Consider the following 15,059-nt stretch of genomic DNA (forward strand, 5'->3'; position numbering starts at 1 on the left):
CCAAGGTGGTAGCCTTATTTATAGGATCAAGATATCCAATAGATAGATCATCAAGTGTATCAATGTATCAAAAATATATAGCCTCATAGAATTCAATAAGATAAAATATGTTCAACACCAGGTGCATCTTTTTACCATAAGAAACATAAATCCAAGTCACTTTCATATGTATGTATGAGCCAATAAAGAAAGAGGCATTCTCATCATACCATAGAGCTTACCGAACCAATATTTAAAACACAACATACCATGCATACCTTGTGGTATTCAAATAGTTGAGCACCTACTGATTATACATAGGTCGCTTGAAGCACTTTGTCATGTTTTCATAAAGTACCTCTTCATCTCTTTCTAGATCTACATCTCAAAATGATCCTCAAGAAGAATCTACACATCTCATCTCATCAATAATGTTAGAAACATCCATATACTCAAATACATATGTAGGAAGTACAAGCAATAATCATCATATCCATAAGTATAACAAGTAAGAAGCATCATAAGTCAAGAAATAATTATCTTTAATGAGAATTGAAACTCTCCCTCTTGAACCAATCTTCAAGAGCCATCAATTTCCATGGTCCATATACCAATGTTGTCCTCAAGTATCCAACTAGATATGCTAGGGATTATCCCATCTAGGACTTCATCAAATCTCCCACGAGTTCTTGAGCATCTTCTCATTGACCATACTAGGTTCCATATCTCCATAAACAAAGGTTTTCTCTTCAACCCTTACCTCATAGAATCCATCAAACCCTAATAATCAAGTTACCTATGGTTTTCTTCAAACCCTAAAATTATTTTAGGTCTCCACCTTTCTCTTCTTGCTTCCATCAATGGTGTCATCATCGGGGTGATCTCCATGGCTTTTCTTCAGCCCAACTCTAATACCATGTTAAATTTTCTTAGGGCAACATTGTTCTTTACTTTGATAATTGCATTTCACAATTAATACTTTAAGTTAACCCCATGTTATCATTACATTATTCAGGTCTACACCATTATACATCAGCATATGAAATTATATAGAAAGAAACAAGACCACCATCATCATCGATGCAACAAAACATAAATGGAATAGTAGAAGAAATCATGCACATACATAGAGACACCAATATTGGTCTGATACCAGGGTAAAACCCACTATGGGGAAAACCCTTGCAAATATCATTCTTCTCAAATTGTCATAAAATGATGTATCAAAAGAGAGTACAATGATCCATAACTTTATCTATGCATAAAAGCAATAATGATATCTATGAAAGAGATCTAATCATGCTAGGAATCAGAACGCTCCTACTGATGGTTGTAATGTGCTACCACAAACTAATGTCAAATGTTGTATACTGTTGTCACTGTGCCTAACATTGTTGAGCACTTATATCACTATCAATGAGCCCAATACATATGTTTGTAGTGGAAACTAACAAATCAGATCTATAGATCAACAAATCTCTATAACAACAGAGAGAAACCCAGATCACTAAAGTCAAGATGTCAAATCTCAGATATGAACTCTGGTCACCCCCATAACAACTGATTATGTGTGACTGAAAATCCTTGGTCACTCTCTCTGTCATTCTATGCGAGTGACTGTGATTGGAGGGTTTCTCTTAGGAGGCCATGATGCGAGTGATTATGACTATAGGGTCTCTCTCAAGACTACCTTGTGAGACCGACCGAGAATCAGAGCCCTCCAATCTGCCTCTGAACCCATAGTCACTCTCACTGAACTATGTCTGCATTATTAGAGAGTGAGTTCCGCTCTCTTTCCCACTCTATGCCTACAACCTTGGAAAAAATACTTTTTTTTTTTTGTGCCAGTGACCAAGATCCAGAAAACCCTAACCCATAGTGAACCTTTCGCCTGTAATTTCAGACCTTGTGTAGAATCCTTTCAATGAACCTATGCGAGCCAAAACGAAATAGAAGAAACTTGTCTTGATCAAGTGTGTCCAAATGAACTTTGGGTCACTTCCTTTTAGAGGCTTTATTTAAGGTTTACTTGGGGTTGAGATTGACCCAAGAAGTTACCCAAGTGGTTAGGGTCGACCTGCTCCATAATGAATGAATGAATAAAATAATTCAAAACTTAACTTCTGTAACCAAATTAGGTGATATTTAGGTTGAGTTTGGTCCTCTTGAAAAGGAGAATCTAATGAAATAATTATCTCATTCATTTGAGTTGTCTAAGGTGGAAGTTTACCACAGTTACAAAAATTAACATTGGGCCCCTGGAGGTTGTGGGTTGAGATCAAGGTCTATGGAGCCTTGTAACATCTTGGGTCCTTGGAGGCTGTAGGTCGGGATGAAATATCTAGAACCCTATAAAATATTGGTTCCTCTGCAGGCTGTGGGTTGAGGCAGCTACTTTCGAGCCATATAATAGCTTGGGTGGAGACCATCCTGAAGCAGAAGCAAAGGAGTAATTTATTAAAGACTTTGACCATTTCCTTGTTGGTAAAGTGGATTCTGGACTCCCTAGAAAGGGGTGAATTAGTGTGTGTGAACTTCGGGGTCAGGTGGGTCACCTATGGACTCCCTACGCTAACAAATAAAGGAGACATCAGCTAGTGGGATTGAGAAAGAGGTCCTATGGAGTCCCTAGTTCAGTTCGTAGTTGGCACATAATCCTAGAAGTAATAATTCTCCTGCTGAGACTATGGAATGTGGATCAGGGGTGAAAAATGCAAGTTAAAGTGGTTGTAGATGTCTATGGCTTGGTGGAGAGTCCTTGTCCCATACTCAGTTTCCTTGCAAACTCGTAGATAAGTACTTGTGTAAGCTTTCTTATAACTTGAATGAGCCATGTTGTATTGTTGTGAAATCATGGACTGTATTTGTGTTGTTAATCCTTTGTATGTGGTGTAGCCTTGAGGGGATATTCTCCTAATATGCATACTGAATACACACACACACACATATACATACATACATACATACATACATACATACATACATATGAAAGTAAAGTTGTTTAATCATTTATTGGGGGCAACCACAGGGTACTTGATAAAAAGAGGTGCAATAAAACCACATAATAATGATTTCTAAGCTAGAGAGTTGAAATGAACTTGTATCCAAATGACATGATTAAATGTGATAAGAATAATGCATGATTAATAGTAGAATAATTGTATGATCAATTAGAGGCCATAGCCAAACCATTGATAGCTTGAATTGATCCTTGAAGATAGTGGTTTCTGAGACCCTTTGATTATGTGCAGTCTTCATAGAAGTCCACTGTGGGGTAGAGTCAATATTTGTTGACAAGTTATGTATTTGGTTACATGTTGTTGTGCCACGTTGAAAGAAATGGGTGAATGTCGAGGATAGCTTTCCCAGGGCTAGTCGAACAATGAAACTTTCACTAAGTGTGATGTTTCTTATCTATATGATCTGCAACCTCATATTCAAGAAAGCCAGATATTTGTAAGTGTCTCCTTCAATTTTCTGGTGAGACACAGGGAGTTATGGAATAGTGCCAAGAACCAGCTCATAGAGCCTGCACGAGTTCTGTATTTTTTAGCATGTGGCGTGTGAAGAAAAATCCTATCTGGAGCTTGCTCCAACCCTATGGAAGACAACGGACACAGGAAATCCTGTGCCACCATGCGAGGAATTGCCTACCTGAGTGAAGGGAAGGTCCATGGGCTAGAAAACCCTCAATGTAGCTATCACCTAATCTTGGGAGGGGTAACATGGTGAAAAGATTTATATTAACCTTGGTAGAGTGGTAGAATACTGAAGAGGATATGAATGTCTACCAGACCTTGGAGACAGGTCCGCAGTTGAGAATACTAGTTCGAGAAAGCCTGCGCAGTGGTAGAGCTTGTCCTCAGGGATATTATAGAGATCCCTGTTTAAGGCAATATAGGGGGAGGAGAAAAATTTCCTTGACAAAGCCATGGTATAATTGCAAGGAAGAATGATAGACATGCTCTATAATTATTTCAAGAGCTCGAAAGACACATGAGCCAGAGCCTTGGTTGAAGAAGCTAGATCTGAATGACCAGTGATAGGAGGGGATGTATCGAGAAGATTTAAAGTTGTCTTGGAAGAAAGAAGAAGGGCAATTTTTACCTTATAAAGATTGATCACCCCAACCTTATCTGAAAATGGGAGTTTAAACCTATATCCGTCAACCGTGGATTCGCGTTTGCAATCACATGGGATGGTACACAGGTTTTGAGGACCATTTAAGCCCCAAGATGTAAAAAAGATCAGAGATCAAGCCAATGGAAGGAAGTAAGCCCTATGATCAAGAATAGTCTGACCCCAACTACTTAGAGGTCAGGCAATGTATCGACAAAAAGAGGAACAATATTAAGGCATGGTGTACCAACCTGACCAGTTCAAAAGTTCAGGGTGAGGCCGTTGGGAAGGAGGCACACCCTGTGCTAAAAAATGGGCTAACCTTGACTTAGTTGGGGTTCTAGGATTCGGGATGTCAACAATGTTGGTGATTGAAGAAGCATACGCACCTCAGATCTTCTGCTTAACTAACTATTAGTGGGATTATGGAAGACTTCCACATGGCAATGAGGGATAGGTGACCATTGATTCAATGAGAGGAAGAAATTGTGATATAAAAAATTATAAAAAAAGGGACAAGAAGGGAAGGAACGAATGCAAGTGGAAAAACAAAAAGGATAAGTTCTCCCAAGCAATAGGGGTTCGAATTTCGAAATACCGTTTCCATGACGAAAGGAACAATGGGGATTGGATTTGCTGGTGAGGAATCTACACCCCCCCCCCCTCCCTTACTCTAGGAGGGTAAGTGGGTATGTTATAGAGTGGTATCAAAATCGGAGTTCAAATTTGGACTAGATGGGCTTCTTCATGTGCAACTAAAAAAAGAATGGAAAAAAGTATTTGACTAAGTAATTGTCTAATGTTAAAACTTGAAGTAACCTACTGATCCATGCTTTGCGGTAACCTATCATTAATGAAAGTTGTCGGAGAATGAGACCGTGGTCATGTTATTTATTTGTGTGTTCATAGGTCATATATATGTTGTTGTTTAAATTATCATGATAAATAGATTGAATGATTGATGCATATGATGTATAAGTGTGTGGAATGCTAGCATGATTGTTTTGTCGCAACAGAAGCCTCCTTGGTAAATTATGACCCTGAGTTTGTGTTATTTATTTTTTGACATTTCTAACAATGTTTGTGATTGACAGCACATCACAAACAACATTAAACAAAAGAAGGCATGGTGATGAGGATCAGAATGGTTGAATATAGTTCAGATCAATCACAACATGAAAGTGATGGGGTCAGAACTAATGAAGGAGAGAGATAAGTTGGCCAAGTGGGAGGGAGTCATTCCCCAGACTGGATGAACACCTTGAGAAGCCTAAGGGATGAGGTGAAAATATTTAAGGTTGATAATGAGAGCTTGGTAAGGGCCCAATAAAGGCAAGAAAATATCAATGCATTCATCCTATAAAGTCCCTTGGATTGGTAGAGGTAAAGACAATCTAAGAGGAGGGCGAGTGATAGAGATAAAAAAAAAAGCCTTTAAACAAGAGAAAAAAACACCAACGAAGCATATGGTGGTAGGTTCAGGAAAAGGCACATGAAAAGAAGTGAGGACATTGTTCCAGGAGGTGAACTTTTTAGCATTCCAAGAGGAGGGACTGACAAGCTGGTGAAGTACTCAAGCAAACCATCTAAATCTATTTCCTGGACGCATCACCATTATCGACATATCCATCACTCAGTAAGAAAAGAAAAGGAAAATGGGCATATGTGTGAAGATTTAAAGAAAGAAAATCCACCTACATTTGATGGGGATATGAAAAAGTTAGAGGGTGCAGAAGCATGGTTGTTGGGATTTTTTTTTTTAAGAATATATGACTATTTTGAGAATATGAAGGCTAGGATTTCCATGTATAGTTTGAAAGGGAAATTCGAGATATGGTGGGAAGACTTGAAGAATTTTAGAGACATTACTGAGAATGAGCTAACATGGGAGGAGTTTTAGGAGCTCTTCAGAGATAAATACCTATCTGAGTGGTATTACGATAGCAAAATAAAAGAGTGTTATGAACTCCAAATGGTTCAATTAACCAGTGATGAGTATATCACCAAATTCCTAGAACTATTGAGGTACATACCTTATCTAAAGGATGAGAAGGCCAAGCTTCATAGGTTTATTAGTGGACTGTCGATGGCATTTAAAGATAAATTGAGTTGCTGGAACTCCAAACCCTGAAGGATGCTATCATAAAATTAGGACAGTGCTTTGAAGAAGAAAAAATGACTTGATATTAGGAGAAATTGGTAGGCCAAGAGAATTGTTGCATGTAATAATATTTGGTGGAAGAAGAACCTAGATAGGAGAGAAGTAAAGCACCCAACTTAGACACAACAGTTTCAACAAAATCCCACTATTTCTAACAAGAAAAATGTGCAGCAACCAGTGACAACACAACCTAGGTTTGAAGGTCGAGAACCACTCAAGTACTGGAGCTTTGGTTGGGACCACAAAATAATATATTTCCCACATCAACAGAATGTTGGACAAAATATCTACAACATCCAGGAGGCTAGAACAGTGGGCTAAGTAGCTCAAAGTATACTTAGAGTTTATGCAGTAGTGTACAATCGCCAAGAAGATCACAAGGCATCCATAATTGAGATGGAAGGTAAGCTACAACAACAAGTCATTTCCATTTTGATTGATCCTTGTTCCAATTATAGTTATATCAGTCCAGAACTTGTGGAGAAGTGTGGATTGGGCAAGAAGTTTCACCAAGAACCTTGACTAGTTCAATTGGCAATAGGCACAAGGAGAAGAATAAAACATTGGGTAAGGTCATGTGAAATGGAGATCATTGGCATGGCCACAATAGCCCACTTGAATGTGTTATCATTAGGTGTGTATGGCTCATTGTTGGGCATGGATTGGTTGTACCTACATCGGACGAAGGTAGATCACTATGAGAAAGCAATATAATTCTTGGATGAGAAATGAACAAAAAGAGTGTTGCAAGGCAAGAGGAAACCCGTATCAGTGAGGCTAATCACTTGTACACAATCCAAATGCAGCAGTAGGAAAAAATGCATGTTGTTTGTAGTGCAAGTTTTCCAGAGCGAGGAAGCTGACAAAAGATCAAATGACAAAGAGGTTGAATTACTTCAAAAGTAATCAGTTTTGCAACAGTATGCAAATGTTTTTCCAGTGGAGGTTCCTAGATTATCTCCTCATGGGGAGATATATTTATCTATCGAATTGGTGTTGGGATCAACACCATAATCCAAGGCGCCATATAGAATGAGCACACCAAAATTGGTTGAGCTCAAATTACATCTGGAGGAGATGCTCAACAAGGGTTACATAAGGCCAAGCATGCCCCCTTGGGGTGCACCAATATTATTTGTAAAGAAGAAATATGGAACCATTTGATTGTGAATTTATTACATATATCTGAATAAAGTAACCATTAAAAATAGGCATCCATTACCAATGATTAATGATCTCTTTGATCATTTAAGAGGAGCAACAATTTTCTCCAAAATTGAATTAAGGTTAGGGTACCATCACGTGAGAATTAAGGAGGAAGATATCCATAAAAATTCCTTCAGAAAAGAATATGGGAATTAATATTTTGTAGTGGTACCTTTTGGACTCACTAACACCCTGACTATGTTCATGTGCCTGGTGAACGAAGTATTACATCCATACTTGGATAAGTTTTCATAGTATTTGTTGTCGTCATTTTAATATATTCAAAAATAGAAGAAGAACATGAAAAACATTTGGTTGTAGTGTTACAACTATTGAGAGAACATAAACTATATGCAAATCTCAACAAGTGTGACTTCTTCCAATCACAAATACACTATATAGGGCACATCATGTTGAAAATGCAACAAGATGATGGAGCTTAGTGAAAAGAAGTCGCCTTCACTAAGTGGGCCCGCAAGCTATTTTTGGTGCAAAGTCTATTTTTAGACATATGGATCATGGTCTATGAGTTGCAGGATGCTATTTATGGATGATTGGTCATGTTGGGAAACATAGATGGACTTCTATTTTTAGACAACAACGGAGGTATTGCCAGTCTAAATATAGAACAATCGAATATTATTAGCCCTTAATAATATTTGGACTATAAACATTATCTTATTCTCTTGGAGCACTTCAGTGCGAGCTACAGATGTGGAAAATTCAACTGCCAGAAGGAAATACACTTTTCTAATGGGTTACTTGAGCTATTGCATGAAGGACTTCAGTTAGAACTCAAGTGATTGAGTTTGGTGGAGTTGGATGAGAAGTTAATGGAGTTTTGTTCAGTTTGACTTGGTTGAACTAGTTGTATTTAGTCTAACTGAAAAATAGACTAAGTGATGAGTGGTGTGAATTAGTTATTAATTAATTCACTAATTATTAACTCATAAAGCAACTAAAGAATGCATCAGTTAACTCAGTGCATGGACAATTCAGTGGAGACAGGTGTTAGAGGTAAGTGAAAGGGTGGAGTCTACTATCAGTGGTGACTATGCATGTGCATGAGATTTACACAATCATGGATTGAGATTGCCCATGAGGATTGTGTAGTACAAACCAAAGGAATACGATTTTGGTTGAAGCTAATGCAGGTATTCTCAACTTGGATTGCGCAGTAGAGGCAGGCAGACAGCAAAGGAGATTTGAACCTGTGATTGATTCAAATTTGAGCTAGTTTGTGTGTAACAGGTGGAGATAGTACTGAGTACTTGTGAGGAGTATTGTACTATGTATTGTTACATGTTCTCAATCAATATAATATATAGATAGCAGAGGGGTTTTCAGCTGTATGCTTTCCTCAGTACATACTATGTTGATATCAGTGTGATTGATGCTTCAATGTGCGCATGTGATTGTTTCTAATTCTGAAAATTGATGATCTATAGTAGAGGAGGTTATGTATTATGCATGTATTCCGCAAGTAATGTATAATCAGGATAATCTTTGTGAATAAGTGTTATATTATTCAAAATTTCTACATGGTATCACAGCTAGATGATTTGTAGAAAAATTTTCTGCAAGATATCGGAGCAGTTGATCATCAGATCTATTATTCAAAAAGTGTTTATATTTCATTTCTTCAGGCAGAGTCTGTAAGCGGGCCAGGTAGCTTCTAGATTCATCCTTCTTTTGGAAGGTGAGATATCTGGTGAATGCCCATACAGTCGATCTCTGTACGAGAAATACTTTGTTCTCATGAATTTCAGATCGGAAGCGGTTGAGTTTTGAGCTAGTGGAATTCGAATTTGAAGTAGTGTTTTCTTGGTGTAAAAGTTGAGATGTCTTTCAATGGATTGCGATTGGAGTATGCCCTTGAAGGTAGCTTGAATTATATTGCATGGAAAGATAGGATGGAGGCGGTGTTAGATGACAATGGGTTGAAGGATTTCATAGAGGCTGAGGTCCCAAAGCCTACTGATGCTTCTCACGTTGATGCTTGGCAAAAGAAGACAACAAAGTGTCGAAGGATTCAGTTGGAGGGCAGAAGGATCACATTGTGTCCAACCTCCATGGAAATGCTTCTCCCTACTTGATGTGGAAAGCATTGATAGATCTATTCCAAAGCAAGAGCGACCAGAGGAAGTTGGCGCTCAAGGATAAACTCAGAAACATTAAGTGTGATAAAGGCAACAGTATACCCAAGTATCTCATGAAGTTCACCCAATGCCGGGATGAGCTGGGAAGTGTGGGGGTGACTGTCGATGATGAGGACTTGGTGAGCTTGGCTCTCCTTGGTCTTCCGAAGAGTTGCCATTCCTATCAGGACTCTGTCAATGGTTGGGAGAAATTGCCAGGATGGGAGAGACTTTGGTCGGATCTTGTGCAAGAGGAGATCAGGCGGAATGCCAAGGACATATCTTCATCAAAGGCATCTGATGAAGAAATTGCGCTTTGGCTATCAAAGAAAAGAAGGGGAAGAACAAGAAAGCTTCTCATTCCGGTGCGAAAGGCAAGAAGCGGGACATGTCTAAGGTGAAGTGCTTTCACTGTCACCAACATGGACACTATGCCACAAATTGTCTGCAGAAGAAGAAAAATAAGCAAGCTGTTGGATCTGCATCGGGAGATGCCTTAGCCTCATAGTTTGAGCTGGATTTTTCACTGATTGCATGCTTGGTATCAAGTGTGATGGGATTGGTATGGTTCTTGGACAATGGTGCGTATTTTCACATGACAGGAGATCGAGATTTGTTTTCTGAATTGGATGAGAAAGATCCTGGAGTGCACATCGAGATGGGCGATGCTGGTAGATACAGTGCGACCGGTATCGGTACCATTTCCTTTGAGAGGGAGTCTGGTAAACCCTTCGTATTGAAGGAAGTGATGCATGTTCCAGGATCGAAGAAGAATCTTATCTCTGTGGCGATGTTAGAAGATAGGGGATATGATGTTGTTTTCAGGTAGGGAAAGGCTTTCCTGTGCAATAAGATAACTGGAGAAACCTGGAAGATAGGGGTTCGAGTCAAGAACCTTTATCAGTTGCATGTAGATGGCTGCGCAGTAATGGCATGCAAGGTAGAAGGAGTGGTGAGTCAGGATGATGGCGAGTTGTGGCACAGGAGATTGGGCCACCTTCACCATGGAGCCTTGAAGATACTGCAGCAGATTTCTACTGGGTTTCCTAAAGGCACACTTGCGCAGTCAGATCAGTGCAAGGGGTGTACTTTGGGAAAATTTGTGAAAACCACCTTTCACGAGAAGGATAGTCGTGCCACGACGATCCTTGAGAGAATTCACACAGACGTGTGTGGACCTTTCTCAGTGGCTTCGATGGCAAAGCACAAGTACTATGTGATCTTTGTTGATGATTTCTCCCGAAAGTGTTGGATCTTCTTCATGCAGAAGAAGAGCGAGACATACTCAAAGTTGTGTGAGTTCAAAGCATTGGTCGAGAAGGAATTGGGGAAGAAGTTGAAGGCTCTTAAGAGCGATAATGGTGGTGAATTTTGGTGAGTTCAAGGATTTATGCAGTGCAGAAGGGATTCGAAGAGAGCTCATAGCTCCCCATAACCCACAACAGAACGGGGTTGCTGAGTAGAAGAATAGAACGATCGTGGGTGTTGCACGAGCGATGTTGCATGATCAGATCCTACCCATTCACTTGTGGGAAGAGGCATGAAATACTGTAGTATATGTGCAAAACCGTTGTCCTCACAAGATACTTGGCATGAGTACACCCGAGGAGGCTTATTCTGGTAAGAGACCTGATATTTCCCATTTGAGGATTTTTGGTTCTCCTGTTTACATGCATGTGACAAAGGATTCCAGGAAGAAGCTGGAGTCGACTGCAGAGGTTGGGATATTTGTGGCGTACAATGATACGTGCTAGAGGATCGTGTGTATTTGCCAGACAGTCGCAAGACTGTTGTGCGATGGGATATAAAATTTCAGAAGGAGAAAGCCATGAAGTGTTCGCTTGAGAGGGAGCCACACTTGCATGCTGATGAGGAGCTATTAGTTCCTAAGGATGAGCTTCAGGATGTGGATTAGCCACAAGATGAAGTTCATGGAGTGGAAGAGACCACTCATGCAGCGCCAACCATCAGAGGGCGAAAGTGCACTACAGAAGCTGAGCGACTGGCTCGAGATGCAGAGAAGGTTGCAGGACCACCTACAGAACTGCACAGGCAGAGACAGTCACCTAATCGGTACATTGGATACATGGCTCTTGTGAGAAAATGTGTCCTGACTGAGCCATCCTCTTTCGAGGAAGCTGTGGAGGAACCCGCATGGGTAGATGCCATGGTGGAAGAGTATGATTCGATTGTCAGAAACAGTGCACGGGAGATTGTCCCAAGACCGGAGGGGAAATCAGTGGTGGGTTCAAGATGGATCTACAAAGTGAAGCAGGTAGCTGACGGGAGTGTGGAGAAGTACAAGGCAAGATTTGTTGCCTAAGGCTTCTCACAGATAGAGGGGATCGATTATGAGGAGACCTTTGCACCTGTCGCAAGGTATTCTTCCATACGGACGATTCTTGCTCTCTCAGTGCAGATTGGGTGGCACATTCATCACATGGATGTGAAGACTATATTCCTCAATGGAGTCATTGAGGAGGAGGTGTACATAGATTAGCCCGAAGGATTCAAGATCTTCAGCAGTGAGTCGCATGTGTGCAGGATCAAGAGAGCGTTGTATGGGTTGAAATAAGCACCTCGTGCTTGGTACACACAGATAGGCAGTTATTTCACTGGACTTGGATTCTCCAAGAGTGAGGCGGATCCTAACCTATACCAGATTGTGGTGAAGGGTAAGTTTCTTATCATTGTACTTTATGTAGATGATTTGATTTTAACGGGAGATGAGCTGTTGACACTTTTATGCAAGGAGGATCTTGCTAGAGAGTTTGAGATGAAGGACTTGGGCCTCCTTCATTATTTCTCGGGATTGGAAATTTGGCAGCGTAGTGATGGACTATTTGTTTCTCAAGGTAAGTATGCCCGGGAGATACTGGAGAAGTTCAACATGCATGGTTGCAAGCCTGTTGATACTCCTCTTCCTGGAGGTTGGAGGAAGGAGGATGCTACTTCAGCAGAAGTAGTGGATGCCACTGTTTATCGACAGTTGGTGGGGTCGCTTATGTATCTGGTCAATACATGACCCGATATATGCTATGCTGTTAACCAGCTTTCACAAGCTATGGTTAAGCCAACCAGGCTCTTTTGGAAGGCAGGCAAGCATGTATTGCGTTATCTCAGAGGCACATCGGGATATGGATTGTAGTACAGACAGGAGGATGAGGTGAAGCTATGTGGCTTCACGGATGCAGATTGGGCAGGGAGTCCAACGGACAAGCACATCGACATCAGGTACCATCATATCAGAGATTGTGTGCAACAGAGAATCATGTTACTTTCATACATTCCAACAGAGGATCAGGATGCTGATATCTTGACGAAGGCGCTCACCAGGAGAAAATTCGAATACCATAGAGACAGGATAGGGGTTGCAGATAATCCATATCTTGTTGAGAGGGAGTGTTGAAAATGTAACAATATGATGGAGCTTAGTGAAAAGAAGTCGCCTTCACTAAGTGGGCCCGCAAGCTATTTTTGGCGCAAAGTCTATTTTTAGACTATGTCTATTTTTAGACATATGGATCATGGTCTATGAGTTGTAGGATACTATTTATGGATGATTGGTCATGTTGGGAAAAATAGATGGACTTCTATTTTTAGACAACAACGGAGGTACTGCCAGTCTAAATATAGAACAATTGAATATTATTAGCCCTTAATTTTGAACTATAAACATTATCTTATTCTCTTGAAGCACTTCAGTTCAAGCTACAGATGTGGCACATGCAACTGCCAGAAGGAAATACGCTTTTCTAATGGGTTACTTGAGCTATTGCATGAAGGACTTCAGTTAGAACTCAAGTGATTGAGTTTGGTGGAGTTGGATGAGCAGTTAATGGAGTTGTGTTCAGTTTGACTTGGTTGAACTAGTTGTATTTAATCTAACTGACAAATAGACTAAGTGATGAGTGGTGTGAATTAGTTATTAATTAATTAACTAATTATTAACTCATAAAGAAACTAAAGAATAAATCAGTTAACTCAGTGCATGGACAGTTCAGTGGAGACGGGTGTTAGAGGTAAGTGAAAGGGTGGAGTCTACTATCAATGGTGACTATGCATGTGCATGAGATTTGCACAATCATGGATTGAGATTGCCCATGAGGATTGCGCAGTGCAAACCAAAGGAATACAAGTTTGGTTGAAGCTAATGCAGGTATTCTCAACTTGGATTGCGCAGTAGAGGAAGGCAGACAACGAGGGAGATTTGAACCTGTGATTGATTCAGATCTGAGCTAGTTTGTGTGTAACAGGTGGAGATAGTACTAAGTACTTGTGAGGAGTATTGTACTATGTATTATTACATGTTCTCAATTAATATAATATATAGATAGTAGAGGGGTTTTTAGCTGTATGATTTCCCCAGTACATATTGTGTTGATATGTGTGATTGATGCTTCAATGTGCGCATGTGATTGTTTCTAATTCCGCAAATTGATGATCTATAGTAGAGGAGGTTATTTATTATGCATGTACTCCGCAAGTAATGTATAATCATGATAATCTCTGTGAATAAGTGTTATATTATTCAAAATTTCTACACATCATCTATGAGGAAGGCATATTAATTAACTGTGAGAATATCAAAGCCATAAGGGAGTGACCAACTCCAAAGAACATGGATGAGATTAGATCATTCATGGGATTGGTAGGACACTACAAGAGATATATTCATAATTTCTCCAAAACTGGTCATCCTATTATAATTTTGCAGAGGAAAGGGAAAATATTCGAATGGATTGCAAAATGTACGGAAAACTATGAGTAGTTGAAACAATTACTCACCAGTGCACTAGTGCTGAGAATCATAGATTTGAATAAGTATTTTGTGGTGTGTACAGATGCATGCATAGAGGGAATCGATGGAGTCTTAATGTAAGAAGGGTAGGTTGTGTGTTATGAATCCATAAATTTGAACAAACATGAGGAAAATTATGTGACACATGATTTAGAATTGACTGCTATAGTTCATGCTTTGAAAATGTGGAGGCACTACCTCCTTGGAAGGAAGTTCACGCTCATGTCAGACCATAGTGGACTCAAGTATTTGTTTGGATAGCCGAAATTGAATGCTATGAAAGTAGGATAGTTGGCCATGCTCAGCGATTTTGACTTTGAGATTAAGCACATAAAAGGAAAGAAAAACTAGGTTGTTGATGCCTTGAGCAGGAGAATCCAAGTAAATCACTTGGCAATAGTAAGTTGGTATGCAACAAATCTGGAAGAAAGAATCAAAAGCACTGGACAAATAGATGAAAAGTACTAGCAAATGAAGGAAAATTTGCAGCAAAAAGGTGAGGATGAAGGATCTCATCTCATTGAGGGCGACTTAGTTAGGTTTAAAGGAAAAAATTATGTGCCTAATAACGATGAAATAAAAAGGCTAATAATGAAATAATTCCATGTTAATATTTACTCAGACCACCCATGGTATCAAAAGACCCTCACAACCA

Source organism: Pinus tabuliformis, chromosome 7, assembly GCF_031772625.1.
Source record: "Pinus tabuliformis cultivar Carrire ecotype Pingquan chromosome 7, CPIR1, whole genome shotgun sequence".
In the NCBI taxonomy this organism is placed as follows: Eukaryota; Viridiplantae; Streptophyta; class Pinopsida; order Pinales; family Pinaceae; genus Pinus; species Pinus tabuliformis.